The 16,781-nt window shown below is 31.7% G+C and overlaps 1 protein-coding gene across 3 annotated transcripts in view; it reads right to left on the bottom strand.

Annotated features, from left to right (window-relative positions):
• Positions 1-16,781, bottom strand: part of sha (shavenoid) — a 117,440-nt gene that overhangs the window by 70,277 nt on the left and 30,382 nt on the right. For 2 of the 3 annotated variants that reach the window (XM_040714152.2, XM_040714150.2), the window contains exon 2: positions 11,977-12,143. The exons of the other annotated variant lie outside the window; for it this stretch is intronic. The gene's annotated coding sequence lies outside the window, so the exon portion shown is untranslated. The remainder of the gene's footprint in view (positions 1-11,976; positions 12,144-16,781) is intronic. 3 annotated transcript variants of the gene reach the window in all.

The raw sequence follows: 16,781 nt of genomic DNA on the forward strand, positions 1-16,781 counted from the left end.
CAATAAGGCATCATAGAGGGGCTTACTAACATTCTCATAAATTGTTACCTTTCTACGATTTATGGAGATTAGGCTGTCCCGTCGTCAAGTTAATATTCATTTCCCTCCTTGTACAAAGAAATTTTCAGCTAGGGCTTACATGTTTAGCTGCACGCAAGGAAAATATTGTTGGAGTAGAAGAAGCAACGCAAATCTTCGCTAACACAAATATATATATATATTTTGCTTGTCAGCTGTCGATATTTCTACTTCTTTTCTCCATTTTGTGTTCTGATTAGTGATGGATTGAATTAGAATAATCTCTGTGAACAATTCCTAGCCCTGTGACCTATGTTGTATCGATCCTTATTTGTTAGGTCCAGTCTAGTCTTAGGAACGGTCCTTATGACTGTCAGTCCTTGGTACCGGTCTTTGAATTCTTTCCTAAAAATGCCGATGGTTTATTAAGCCAAATAATATATATGAGATATGTATTACGAATATTACACATCTCTTGCAAAAATAATCATGTATTCATTATAATGTAATATCATAAGAACATTTTATATTTTTACTGAGTCATAAAATTTATTCTATTATATAACGTAATGATTAAAAAAGGGAAGAAAAAACATCAATGACGTCACGAGGGATCAATTTTACCTTCTTCAAGAACCTAAAAGTGTGACTGGATGAGATTGTACTCGACTGCGGTCCTAATTAAGAACCGACGCAACACTTCTTGTGAGGCGTCAAACATCGTCAAAATTGTTATTTTTTTTATTGTGGCCGGCAGAAAATGTATTTGTGCGGTGGGGGGAAGGATATTAACCCTAAAAAAAGGGAAAGTTATTCATATTCTCTTGCATTGAATTAATAGTCGTAGGTTCGACTCCCGATATCTCCTAGAGAAGGAAATATACTTCAATCATATGGTAGTGATAGTTATCATCTGTATTGTGGGCATGTTAAAAAAATGAAACGGAAAATCAACATGGCAACCCTGACAATATGAAGAATTTTTTAAAGGGAACAGCTTAGCTGTTATGACGTTTTAACAGTTACAGACAGCTGTAACGAATGGGAGAAGGTAAAAGAAAATTGTAAGAACATTGGCAAGAGTTACGCCAATGTCGATCCTCAATTCTACTCTGAGTTGAAAAAGGACTTAGAATTATAACTCTGCAACAAATCTTCATGGCTACCCCTTGTTTTTTAAAAGTATACACGAATATTTAATTAGGTTTGAAATATAACTGAACGTAGTAGGAAAGGAAGTTACATAACGAAAAGTTAAATAATAACGACAACAGTTAAGGAAATAATAAATCATTCTTCAGACTACCAATTCCAAAAATATTGGGCTACCTAAAAAATACATATGATTGTCTTCTTGCAGAAGAATAAATTATTTAACCAAAAATGGGACAACAACCTCTTATACATTTGTTTCTAGAGTAAATGGAGCGATAATTAGTACAGCTACCTCCGATTTTTTTTTCTTCTAAGAAGTAATTATGTTAAGATTTACTATCTTAGCTTCATAAATAAGGAGTGGAGTTAGCGTCAAATTGGGTATATTTTGCAAATATATATATTTATACCTATAAAACATTGAAAATGGGTATTTATTTATATTTTGTTTCTGTAATGTCTGCAAATATATTTATATATATGATGATTTGAAGTGAAATATTTCCTAAATATATGAAGACAAACCCAACAATTAAGAGTCTTACAATATGGATTTTTGTGCTAATTTTCTTGCCTAAAGGTATCAAAAATTCTAACATGATATCTTTATTATTGTACAAAGTGAGGCCCAAAACTTGGAGTAACATTTAATTACAAAGTTTCATTATGCAACAAAAATAAAAATAAAGTAAAGAAGTTTTGTTTTCGTCACATATTTATTAATAAAAAACCTCGGAGCAACAACCATGAAAGGCAACGCGTGTGCAATTTCCTCTGCACAGTTAACAATGCGGAAAAGCCTTCAGATACCGTGGCCATCTCCATCGTACTGCTTACAACATTAAGAAGTCTATTAGAACCCAATAAAGCCAAGAATAACCAAAACTTCTGCATAAACAATTTACAGGGTCGACGCGATATTTTTGACAATTGATATTATCGCATATAATGACGGTTAGGTAGCAGTAAACTATTGGGTCAATAATTGAGAAGACGTGGTGCTGACAACAATGGAATCCAACGACTTTAAACCATCCAACTAGTGGAAAAGAATAACAGTGATTAGAATGTTTTGCACCGGTTTTAAGGAATGTGACATCATGAAGAGTGCCTGGCATGGTGAGGAACACAGGGAGGACCATCAGGGTCATTTTTCATTTTTATAGCCCAGAAGTCCCAGATATGGCTGTCCAAGAACTTAGAGGACTACACCAGCCCCAACATCTGGCCTCCCAACACCCTGACTGCAATCCTTGTGACTTCAACACAGTTGAAAGGGGCACCAACCTTACCTCGTCCAATATTGTGGCCGAATTAAAGCAGTGCATCATCGTTATTCTATACAATTTGTCCAGGGACCAGGCTGAGAGCGCACGCAACAGGTTCAGGTCCAGAATGGAGAATATCATTGCCACTGAGGCTCCCTAATCTGAATTGAATTCGAACCTTTAAATTAATAATTGTAAGCATTGTTTTGTAAATATTTTGAAATGTGCCAAAAATATCGCGTCGACCCTGTAGAGTTTGCTTCAGTTTGTCAGCTCAAAAACAAAAAATAAACGTACGATGTAAAATATACAACCAGTTTACGAAATACATAAATTCTATATTTACGGCTCTAGAACTATAGTAAGATTTTCTTGCTGTAATGTGTTCGAAAAAGAAAAAGGGAATATCAATTTTCGACAAGATGCAAATAAATACTCGCCGTATGGGTACAGGATGGTTTTGGTGTCTTATTTTTCCTACTTCATCAAACTCAATTACCAAAGGACAATCTTTGCTCATGGCACATCACTACCATAAACTATTCTTAATTATCATTTTCCAGTTTTGCCAAACGTATTGCGTAATAATTAAAGTGTTAAACCTACGTTTGCTTACAAAATTACAAATTTAATATTAGAAGTGTTATAATTACCGAATGGTCCATTAAAATCTAAACACCTTGAATGTTAAACTTCAACCAGATATAATTTATTAATTATGAATATAATTTCAACAAAATTGTATAACTGAGCTCTCTAAATCATCAATGCAGCCGACCTTAGCAACAATGATGACTTCCAGGTGGTGGCAGAATTTTTGGCATACCATGTAGATGTAGTCCTTTGTCATGGCGTCCCAGTGCTCGCTGAAAGTGGCTTTGAGGGCCTCAGTGTTTGGATGACGGACATTACAGGCCTTCCCCTCGACAGGCACCCAAAAGTTGTAGTCGAGGGGGCTGACATCAAGATTATAAGGGGGGGAGGGGTTAAAGTGTCAAAAAAGAACTCAAAATACAAATTCATAAGAATCTTGCAACGGAGGAGATGGGTTTCTTTCGTTGCTGTGTCAAAATCAAAAGTGGTCTCTCTCCCCTCACAAGGCCCTTTCCACCCCCTTTTTTTATGCTCGCTGCACAGTCTGATGTGAAGCTCCAGATCTCTTGCATGGACCCTCATGGACTACGCTGTTTTCTTTAACTCCTCCGGCTCAAGTTTTGCCTCTTTGATAGACCCCTTCTTCCTCTCAAACGTTTTGGACTTGCTAACGGAGTATCCGAATAGAAATTTGTCAAACACTGTCAAGTTTCATTTTCTCGACTTGTAAGTACAGCAGTCACATAGCTACTTTTGAGTTTAAAACAAATTGGAACAACTCCCCACAGAAAAAAGATATACAAACAGTAATTTGTGGAATCCGCCTGTACAAGTTACAACTTGTAACCCATCACATGGAAAAAATAAACCATAATGATTTAATTATATTATCAATGAGTCTATGTATACAAATAAACACAGAATAATAAATCCATATATATAAACACTTAATTCAAAGCACATTCCATTAATCAATTTGAATATGTACATACATGTTTATACTGATATTCGTAAATAAACAACTCCAGGGTCAGGCCCAACCAAGCACCCAACCATAAAATATCTTACTCTCAATCCAATATCCATTTTATTAATGATCTTATTATTCAAACAAACAAATAAAATAGAATATTATAAAAACGTCGAATGGAACAACACCCCTGGAGGAAACCATTAGTTGGATAAAAATACATATATTATATCTCTAAATGTTCAAAGTCTTTGAGTCGAACCATATTGGTATATACCAATATATAAATAGTTGAACAAAAAAACAAACCATTTATCTGTTTCTTATATGTTGAGTACTTATTTTAAATGAAGGATCTATGTCGAGTAAACCTATCCTGTTTTTATTGTTTAACTGTGGAGTGTGCAGTTATTCTTCAAACTTTGTGAGGCAATTTCAATACAGAATGAAGCAAAGAGTTTTGTTTTTCTTTCCTATTGGTCAGATGGATATTAATATTCCTGACTAAATAAATTCATGTTATATATATATATAAAATGACAAAACGTGTGCATAACTTTTTTTAGTTATAATCCGAGAATTGTTTCCTTAACTTTGCAACAATAATTTATTAATTCATGAGGAGGGAACATCTAAGTAATAAGTATGTGTGAGATCATGAATGACGTAGAGTAACCCTGATGATTTGTTGTGGAGTTATCAATGTAAGTCCTCGTTTGACTCCGAGCATAATTGATGATATATATCAAAGTATTTCTAGCCTATGTCCTAGATACGGAGTAGGAATTTTGTTTCTGTCCTTCCTCCCATAAGCTGTTTATAGCTTATCTAATTAAACGTAATGACAGCTTAACTGATCTCCTTATAAATATTCGTCAAACTGGTGAGGAATTATTCTTTAACTCAATGTATGTAGATTCTACCCTCCATTCCCAGGGGCGTTTCCTAGAGGAGGAAATTTATATGATGTGTATGGAGTTCAAAGAAGATTCCTAGGTCAAATGGAGTAATTATAATACTATAATATTTACTTATATTTATTTAGTGCAACACCATCTGACCAATTAAAGGAACATTAAAAAAAATGTCAGGGTTACCACATACATTTTTGGTTTCCATTTTTAACATACCACTGGATAAAATATTTTTTACAACTATGTATGTATTAAGGAATGATGGATTCAATGTGTTTATGGTTAATTTTGGATCATGATTATAGCTGTAAAAACTATGGATTTTTGGATTTTACGAAATTATAAAAAGTTAACTATCTCAGCAGCAGCATTTTTTTATTTTCCCAAGCTGTCATAATTATTCTTTAATAGCGAATTTGCTCCTAAAGGACAAAGATTAATGCTGAGGATCTATTAGGGAGTCCCAAGTGTAAGTCCTTGTTTAACTTAAAATATAATTGAGGATCGACATCTGAGTATTTCTTGCTTGTGTGCTTGGTAGATACGGAGTGGAATTTATGTTTTTTTTCTTCTTCTAACAACTGCTTACAGCTGGTCTAATAAAACGAATACTAGCGGTGGATAAAATATGGCATACAATGCTTCAACAAATGGCTTTTAAAATAAAAAGAAGTGAGCATCCGCTAATAGCTGCAACTTGTGTAGCTTTTGCTAAAATAATTTATCACAGCTCTCTGCTCAAATATTCATCAAATTGTCCGGGTTTGCTTATACATACTGAAAGTTCTACAAATTTACAACTCTAATCATCGTTGTATTATTGAATAAATAATTATACACTTATAATATAAGCAATGATGCCTCAGGATGACTTAACCAATAATCAAGCCTGCCCTTGATAACAATATCCTTAGCAATCATCGATTCAAATACTCCTTCAATCTGAAACGGTTTGTTTGCTAGGATATGTACATTAGTGTGGGCTGAGAATTAGAGTTTGAGAAATCGATGAAACGATATTGCGAAATTTGGTATAGAATAAAAGAATTTTCCACGATAAAGTTTAGGACGATGGGATGTACATATATTAATTATTCCCCAACTCAGTTGAAACTTTATTCTTAGAGAAATTTGACTGGATTTTTAACCCACACTAATCAAATAGTTCATGTTAGTTTTAATATTCTGTTATTTTCATCTTTGTGCATCGAGAACGATGTAATTTATTCAAAAATAATATTGCTTAGTGATCATCAATATATAATAATTAGTTGTATTTCATAGAAATAATTATGATTTTCTTATTTTTATCATAGAGTGAATGGGTGAATTATTCAACTTCACAAAATAAATCCATTATAGAAAAAATAAACAATTTAAAAATGCCAATGCTTCTTAGATATTTTTGCAGAGAAAAAAAAGTGTTTAGAAATGTGCACTTTTTGTTCTTTCTTAAATAGATTGTCGTCGTGTTAAGATCTTTTTTTGAATGAATAACTCGCACTTATCGTTGGTGTATTAAAAAAAAAACAACATTTAATAAAATAATAATTTATTTGTGGATTACAAGTTGTAACTTGAATAAGCAAAGTGTACAAGTTGCAACAAAAAAATGAGATGAATAATTTTAAAATGAAGGATTAACAGTACTTGGTATAATCATTTTGCAATAATTTCATGATTGATATATTAATGATGTATTTTTTTTAATAGTATCATTTAATAGTTGGTAATGAGAATGTTCAATGCTGTAATGAAATAAGGTATATAATGACATGGAAATTGCAACTTGTAAATAATATATAAATACATTTTTAAATATAACCATACATTTTTCCTTGTACTAATGCAAATTTTGAATGTTGAAGATGATCTTCTCTACATCAATGGTTCATTTTCTTCCACAAAAGCATAAACTGTCTGCTTATGTTTACAAGAGCCTTAATTCAGTAATTAATTAATTCAGATGCAATTTCTTGTATGAACACAAAGAAAAGGTGGGAGTGAGACTATCGTCATGAATGAATTAAGAGTTTTGCTAATATCAGCTGCTTGTTTATATTGCCGAAAATGTATACTTCAGAGGGAAAAGTTAACACCACAACAACCTATTGAATAAGGAACAAAAAAGGGAAAAAGTATTCGCAACAACCCTTTTTTCCTTTCTCTAATTTCTAAACTTAGTTTTTTCTTTACAAAAATCCCATACGTAACCATAAATCTTTCTCCCGCTTTCCCCTTGTACTCTCCAAAAATCCCATACATACAGGAATCTCTGAAACTCACTCCTTCGCCCTCATATTATACACAACTTATCCCGATTTCCACATTCTGGAAGTTGATCAAACACCCTCGAAACGACCCACCCTAAAGCCTCTAAGCAATTCTTGTGTATGTATTAAAGTACATATTATTATGTACTCGTATTTGAAAATGAAAAGTGAAGGAAGAACTGGATCTCACTGACTTAATTGTAAATGCATTCCCTAACTATTCAATTATCACTGATAAAAAACTCTTGAATCTACATCAACCGTGTACATAATGCTGAATAATTTTACAGTATAGTAATTATTTATATATCTTTTCTGCATTAAATTTATTTATTTATTTTTCTCAGCCAGACTGTACTTTCAAAATGATGATTAGTATGAAGAAATAATATTTTTAAAAAATCGGGGAAACCTTAGTACATGTCCATAAATCTAACTACATACTTGTGGTCGAGAATCTAAAATTGCTTCCCAGGTATCCGTCTGTATTAGTGATACAGATTGAAATTGGTCTAAAGACACATTTTGAAATTTTAATGGTCTCGTCTCGATCTCCGTTGCTGAAAGTCTTAGGCCCCATCCACATTAAAAAAGTTTTCTCAGGGCTATAAATCGTAAATATTTTCAGTTTGTAAAAAAAAAAAATAGCATGGTAACCTTCAAACATTTTGGAGAATGTGAGAGAGGAGAGCGGCTCAGACATTTAAATTATATAAGACGGGAACAGCTGTGAAATGAACACAAATCACACTACTGATGTAATAAGGAAAATAGGCGGGAATTACTCTGTTTAAATCATTAATGAACACACACACTATAACTGAGTATCAGGTGTCTTATAGATATACATGTAAATTCTATGCACTGCGTGAATTTAAGTAAATGAAACCCCCCCAAAAATTTACAATTTGAAGAAGGTTTTATGGAAAACCATTCCAACTGTCATGACTTTTAATTAGATTGGCTAAAAACTGATATGAGTTAAAAGCAATACCGAGTGGTACAGATATAATTTTAAAATTCAAGAAGATAAAATTTATGACTTAACAATATAATTTCCATAAAATTGATACAATAAATAGATGTGTCTGAGCTCTCAAAACCCTTAATGTAGCTGCACTTAGCCGAAATGATGGCTTCGAAGCGGTAGAAAATGGCATGGCCCCCACTGTGGATGTAGCACTCTGTCTTGGCGGCTGGCTGACAGTGGCTTTGTGGGCCTCAGTGTTTGGATGACGAATATTGAAGGCCTTCTCCTTGACATATACCAAAAGATGTTGTCGACGGTGTTGACATCAGGGATGTACGGGTGCCAAAAGTGTCAAAAAAGAACTCATTCACACATTCAAAACTCATTCAAAAGAGTCTTTCAACGGAAGAGATGGCTATATTTCGTCGCTAGTATCAAAAGTGGCCTCTCCACCCTCACAAGGCTCTTTCAATCCACTTTTTGATAGCTCTCTAGACAGACTGGTGTGAAACCCCAAGATCTCTTGCATGGACCGTCATGGACTTGAGCGTATTGGCCTGGGCTGTTTTCTTTCCCTCCTCCGTCCAGTTTAGCCTTTTTGATAGAGACCATCTTCCTTACCAACGTTTCAGACTTGCTGACGGTTTAGACGTTTGTCCTGAAGATGCCCAAGTTCTTGGAGTGAGCGAATGGAAATTCGTCGATTACATTCAAGTGTGATTTTCTCGATTTGTAAGTAACCTAGAGAGCTCAGGCTTATTTTGTTTTGTAACTAATTGTTTATGCTTTAATATATCAAAATATGAATTAATTTCAATCAATCAACCTTAATTAATTATTGAATTAAGAATTGTTCAGACTTCACTAGGCCACCCTGTAAATATTAGTATATATGGAGTTATTAATAATAATTATATACAATTGTTATCATTTCATTATTCTGATTAATCCTTCAGTGAAGTCCAACAATTGCATTTTACAAGTTGCACAAACTCCCAGTCATAATTTAAAAAAATAGTGAATATGATAGATGATTCTATTTGAAAGATCATATCAGAGCCAAATAAAATCTCATGAATTAGGTGTACGATTAAGATCTGGGATGTCAAACGTAAAGCCCTTAGGTCAGATATTTCTCTTAGTATGGGAATAAATATAAATGATTAGAAAATACCTGATTCTAAATGAACATTTCTGTTCATGAATTGAAAAATGAAAAAAAATAAATATCCAAAACAAGGTTCAAATTTTTTAATAAGGATATAAGACGGCCTAATTTTGAAAGGTGCTTCAAGATATGAAGCATGTTATGTCCCAAAAACAAATATAATAATATGTATTTACATAAACTGCTATTAATAATTGTGTTATTATTTGTAACTAATTTGTGCAATATGCCTGTGGTTGTTAAAACGTCATCAGTCTCTTTATAATTACGTATTCAAATTAAAAAAAACATGATAGAACCTTCTGTTCATTCTAAAGTCCTTTTTTTTCTTGGTTTCTTAACCTTACATATAAAGTTGTGAATTCCATGCATTATCTTGTGAGCAAGTGTTTTCACGTTGGCAATATGAACATTGTTTTGTATTTTGCAAAGATGTCATGATTATTCTTTAATTCTTTAACTGAGAAAATATAATGATAAACTGAGTGTGTACATTAAGAGTAGCACTGAGGGTTTGTTCGGGGGTTATAAATAGATTTTTAAATCTCAGAGGATTGGCTTGGGATTTATGAGTATCAGTCCCTATTAAGCTCAGAGTATACTTGAGGATCAAATATTGGAATAATTCCTGACTTGTTACTGCTTGATACGGAATGAAACTAATGTGATTTTCCCACAACTCACATCACCTCGTAGATAATTTAATTAAACGTCATAACATATTAGCTTATCTCTTCTAAAAAATGAAAGATAATTATGTTAATTTTCTGTTTTATTTTTTTACATACTAAAAGTACTTAGAATTTACAGCAATACCTATTACGGCGCGTATCAAATTTCAGGTAAATTTTTGTTTGAATCCTTGAACTGAGCAATTTAGGAATTTTTAGGGTAAAAAAATTCATGGTTGCTACTGCAAAGGATCATCCAATATATTTTTTTTAAATTGCGAATTTCTTATTTATGACTTTTCAGTTGTGGTACGAACGTATTGCCTCATCAAAATTATGATAAAATCGTTATTATTTTTTTATATCAGTAAACAATGTCAGTCAGATATTTTAAATTTAAAAAAAATACAAATTATTAATTTCGAACTAAAAATTCAAAATTATAGAATTATAATAATACCTTCGATTCTGACCGACTTTCTGAAAAAACAAAACATTTTAATTATTAAAAACGTACAAACATAGGATCAACACAAAAAGTGTTAAAACCAGATGTCAAAAGCATTAAACAATTTTAATAAACAACAGTGAAAAGAGTAGGTCAGTTTGTAAACTTTAAAAAATTATAAATGTACTCTAGAATTTCCAAACTCTCGATTAAATAATCCCTATTGTGGTTTGTAAAAAAAAATTGTATACCTTCCAGATATTACAAAATTCGGACTATATAGCAATTTAGTAGGCTTATATGTATTGTTTAAAGAAATAAACAAATTAGACACGACTGAAAGTACTTTATCGTATATTCTAAAGATCCACAATCTATATACTATGAGTCCTAGTATGATTCTATGAATGAAGATCCTTAATGATGAAAATCCCCGTTCCATGGACCAGTACTAAGACTAGACTAGATCAATTAAATGTGGACAAACACAACATTACAAATAAATATACTTATCAGCAGAATTTAACATATATTGCAATCAAAAATTGATGAAAGAGATGTACATTATCTTTAAGAGTCTAGATTCATACTTTTTTTGTTTTCCAATGACAAAAGGACTCTACATGTACTGTAGGGTGTTTTAAATTTTTTTTTCGAATTCGATTACAAATATTTCGGGATAGTTGTCATGTAGTAAGATCATAACCTATGCAAAATTTCAATTCTCTACGATCTCATCTTTAGATAGCACATCTCGGTCAAATTTTGAAAGGAGACAAAAATGATTTATTCTTTCACTAAAGATTAAAGTACATCATTAATCATCATTTTGCATCAGTTAACTATGATACACATTATTCTAACATATAAAAACATTATTAAAGTTTTTTTTTAAAACTATCCTGTAGAACAAAAAGAAAGAAAATTATTATAAAATTTGATTTTTCCTTTCTGTAAGCGGATCAAAAACTTTTAGAAAAAAAAACTTTTTCAACACTTTTTATAAGTTAAAAAAATGTCAATCAAAAATATTATATACAAAATAACTAAGAATATCTTCTTACTATTTTATTTCATTAAGTAAAGAGTTTTTGCCTTTCTTTCATAATTTGATCGAGATGTGTGCCCTATAAAGTAGGACAATGCAATTTTGCATAGGTAATATTACAACTTTTCCGAACAAAGTGTAATTGAAATTCGAAAAAATTTGAAAGTCAAACTGCTCTTGAAAATAAAGTGCTACACAAAAACTACAAACTAGTTTAGAAATATAAAGTATATGACGTCACTCAATACCCTCTCTTTAGAGCGGGAACAAAATTACTAAGAATATATTTACAAGGTACCCTAAAAAATATGTCTCACTTTAAGGTCAACTTTGCAAAAGAAACACAAAAAAAAAAAAAACAGAATATGGCAACAACTTACTTTTGACCTTTTGAATATATTATTTAATTTATTGACTATATATTTTCGGAGGATTTCTGCCTTTGTTGTAAAATTTTAACTTTTAGCTTTTTGTCTTACCTCATGTCTCAAGAAATAAAATTTTCGTTTTCTTCATAAACTAAATCCAGGGCTGTGTTGTTATTCTTGGAAAAACCACATTCATATATATGAAATTGATTTAAATATGTATATCTTTCTTTCTCCACCTTTTAATAAGAGGGTAGATGATGTCGTTTGTGCTCCACCTAAAAACACACACACAAAAAAAAAAACGAATATTACACATGGGTTTTGTTAACAAAAAAAAAAATTAAAACTTATGAATAAATTTTGTATATAGAGTCAAAAAGAAAAGAAGGTCGACTCTATTAATATGTTCTCCTTCCTTAATTTTCAGGTTAACTTAAATTAAAAAAGTCTACCTAATCAATATAATTCATTAATTATTCTGTAAAAGTCATTAATTTTTTATTTTTTAATGATCTTGGAAATATATAAAAAGTTAATCATCAAAATGGTTGACGAACTTAAACTAAGAAAATGAAGGAAATATATTTTGTATATAACATAGGATTACCTACAACCTATATATGTAAATATACATAGCCAAATCGTGATTTGGCCATTAGTCCCTCAAATAAAAAGGAGTATGTATGTAAAAATAATTGAAGACGACTACGCCTGTGCTACTAGTAAGGAAAAATCCTATCCCATAAGAGAATCCATTCTTTACAGAACGGGAACCCAAAACATAAAGTAACATTAAACTTGGATTCTATCACCATTATTTCTAATTATAAAGGTTCATAAAGCAAACAAAAGGACAGCTGAAACAAAAATAAACGAGTTTTGTTTACATTCCATGTCTCTAAGTTTAAAAACCTCGAAACAACTACAAAAAAGGCTAAGTATGTGCAATATTCTCGGACCCAGTGTCCGTTCCGAATAGGTTACGTAGGCTTTTGGCATCTTCATCCGGAACAAAGAACCAACCTTATTCTGCAAGAATATGAATGACTTCTGTCCTGTCTCCATGTGGCCCTCCTCTGGACATGACCTTAACCCCACGGACTAAACAGTTTGGGAGGTCTTGGTCAAAAATGTATCCTGCTCCTCTCATCTAAATTTGAATACGTTCCAAGCTACTCCAAGGAGAGTCTTCTATCAAAGTTACCAGGATATACTTGTATGTTGGAAACTTTGAGCAAGCGAGGATTTTGCAAATTTTCACATCTCTATAAATGAGAGTGGATGGTAGTTATGTATCAATATCACCAATTAAATCCTTGTTATAGTACCAGAAAAAAAACCAAGACTTTGAGAGATTGAGACTAAGAAAAAAATATGGATGTCCCGTCTCTTAGAGTAACCATATTTTTTATTAACTATAGTACCCGGCATTGCTCTGAGTAATTAAGCGTTAGTTTAAAAAAATATTGCTTTACATAATATAGAAAATAACTAACCAAAAAATCCGGAGAGTCACTCTCTGTTTCTTCATGAGCAAAATCACACATGACTATTCAGTACTTAAATCAGTTCATATGACTTGCTTTGCCCTCATCAATGAAAGAATTATAATGAGAATAACAATTCTTATGTTTGAATGACTGATGAGTACTTTAATCTCTACAGGGCTTACTAATAAAAACAGATAATATTTGTTTGAAGAGACCAGCGTTCACATTAAATTCAAATCTTAACATATATTATACATTCGAGACAAATAACAGAAATAAATAGAAAGAGTGCTCTTGCTATACGTGCACACGCCTGCAATATTCCATTAATACGACCTCATTATTATTTCTTATATCAAAAATATTTCTATAATTTACATCAGGGAGCACTATATCCTCGTTTTCGTATAAACAGAACTTCATACAGACAGACAAATTTGGCCTTATTATCATAGACGACCATTTCATGAGGTAATTTTACACTCATCACGATTACGACTTTTCAACAGAGAAAGGCTCTTTTAACATCTCTACCCATCTCTTCAAAGAAAGATGTCATATTTATTCTTACAAGTAATTGTCAAGGTTACCATATAAATTAAAATATAAAATGCATGACGTTGACACATCACGATTTGTCAATTCGATAAAGGACATGAACTCATATGGTTATATGGGCTTATAAAGAGACTTCAACTGTTGCTTGCTATCAAGATCGATCCTACAAATAAATCTGTAGACTTTTTTCTTATTTTAATAGTTTGTTTTTATATAAAGAAGATATCAAACATATTATATTGTATTGATAATGAATATGCAAATTAAAGAACTCTTTTTCTTAAAAAACACACACACACACAAATGAAAAAAATTGCATCAGAGATCATATCTTAATGCTCACCATGTATACATATATGTATCCTTTTATTGAAATATGAGTTTAAATATCTACAAACATTACAGGTCTTTCAATCAATAAACAGCGTTTGCTTGTACCTATTCATATCTAAAATTGAAAACCAATCAATTAATTAGGTATGATTCCAGGTTATTCCCGAGTTCATCAATGTTAAAAATACCAGCATTTTGGAGCAACGTAGCTCAGCAAATAAAGTACTCAGGACTGTAGGTTTGATACTCGGTCACTTCTAAAAAAGAAGTTCTACATATGTATAATTGTAAAAAAAAATGGCATTGGAACAGCGCGATACTTTTTGTTGTTGGAATAGGGATTATTTTGGAAGAGAGAATATCAAAACATAAATTAATCACAAGTGGATACAAGATGAAGATTTATACTGAGGATTTTTTAGAGAGTTGTAAGAGTAATTCCTTATCTTAGTTGGTGTAGAATTCAGGATCCAATATTAAAGGAATATCTACCTATATCATTGTTAGATACTGAGTTAGATTTGTGTTTATTTTTTTCATTTTATAGCTGCTCGCAGCTAATTTAATGAAATTGAATGACAGCTAGTCAATATAAGTTTAATACTAGTTGTCACTCTAATATATTCCATATATTAATTAGCTTATAATAGAACATGCGTACTAAATATTTAGATATTTTGGCATTACAAATGAGCTAAATTGAGGATTGACACCATTGTCATTTTTACTTGCCCAAAATGCACGGATAAAAATAGCACTGCTATCATTTATTATTAAAAGACCCAGTTCTAACCAAGATCGAAATTAAATTACTCGTATACCCCCGATTAAAAAAATACCAGAAAACCATCGTTACTGAATTAAATCCGGTATGAAAAGAACACACTCAGGCTATAACACCTAAGATCTTTTGTGTTGTTAGGGAAGTATAAGTGTAATTCTTGGATATACTCGGGGTAGAATTGATTATCGACCTTGGAGTAACTGTTGATTATGTCTTTTCTTGATAGTGAGTGATACTTGTGTTTATTTCCTTCAGATAACAGCTAAACTGATATCTTCTCAAATACTCTTAAAATTGTCAGGGTGGCATGTTCATTTTCGGTTTCTATCATTTTTAATTACTGAAAATGCTTTGGATCTACAGCCCCATGTATAAATATATGTAGGGATGAAAATTGTTTGTATTTTTTAGTTTATTCTTTGTCCCCCTCCTCTCTCGTCAGAGTTGATTGTAGATGATCTAATGAGACGTCATAATAGACAAGGTGCTCCCTCCAAAGGATTTATCAAATTGTACGGCTCACCATGATGATTTTCATTTCTTTTATTTTTAACATGCCAAAATACAGACTATTTTCAGGACTATATTTATGGTTGTAAGTCCCAAGTTTTTTTTATTTTAATACCAGGACTGTATTTGTTGCTGTTATCATTATTTTTTCACCCTTGACGAGTGAACATATAAATATACAGTGTAACCAAAGGTGTGTGTGCGCTCACGTATGATTGCGAGTAACACAGAGGGAGGTTTATGCGTGTACATAAGTCTTTGTTGGATTTATATTAGTATTGAAGATCAAAAAGGCGTCATTCCTGGATATATCATTGGTAAATACGGAGTGGGATTTGTATTATTTCCTTCCTTTAATTGCTTCACGCAGCAAATCTAATAAAACTCCATGACAACGAAGTTACTCTCTTCCTAAACATTCTTCAAATTTCAGGGTTACTTATTCATTACTCAGTTGCTATTTTTTATCATAACCTCAAATTTTAAACGACTCTATCCGAAATCCATCTCTAGAGAACTAACTCCTCTTCTCGTCACTTTAAAAACAACATACTGAGGCTTCAAACAAAATTTTTTGAATGAACTATAAGTTATTGATGATTTGAAATATGTGTATGTGGATGAAAAGGAATGATGAACGAAATACATTGTTTGAAGAACAAAAACAAAGAGATGAGCAGCACACCCATTTAAGTAAATAATTACCCAAAATAATTATCATAATACATTCATGATTATTATAAATATCCATAGAAAAAATATCTTGTATAATAAGTATTATAATTTTTACTCGATATATATATTTATGTAATTTGAAGCCACACCTATATAAGTATGGTTTGAGATAATACGTATATTTACATAGGCAAGGAATTGTCTCTCAAATAATATCCTCAAACGAAAACAAAAAAAAAAAAAAAACCTCTAAAACATCCCATCTAATCATATTAAAAATATAATACATAAGACACGTCGTTACCTTTAGTGTATCTCGCAACCTTTCCCCCGAAAGAAACAGAAAATAGGTAAAAATCCGTTCTATTCAATAATTGTTAAGAATTGATCACAGCTTAATAAAAACTAATTCAGACAATCAACGTTCAGAACATTAATTATGAGAAAATAAGGAAAAAATCTTCAACAAACAAAATACATCGTATATTGTTGTGTTTCGAGAGATCCCTCAGTAAAGGGGACACTCGTCAACCAAGTTGCCACTTAGGGGGAAGGTGTGAGGT

The sequence above is a fragment of the Lepeophtheirus salmonis genome, chromosome 8 (genome assembly GCF_016086655.4).
Source record: "Lepeophtheirus salmonis chromosome 8, UVic_Lsal_1.4, whole genome shotgun sequence".
Taxonomy (NCBI): domain Eukaryota; kingdom Metazoa; phylum Arthropoda; class Copepoda; order Siphonostomatoida; family Caligidae; genus Lepeophtheirus; species Lepeophtheirus salmonis.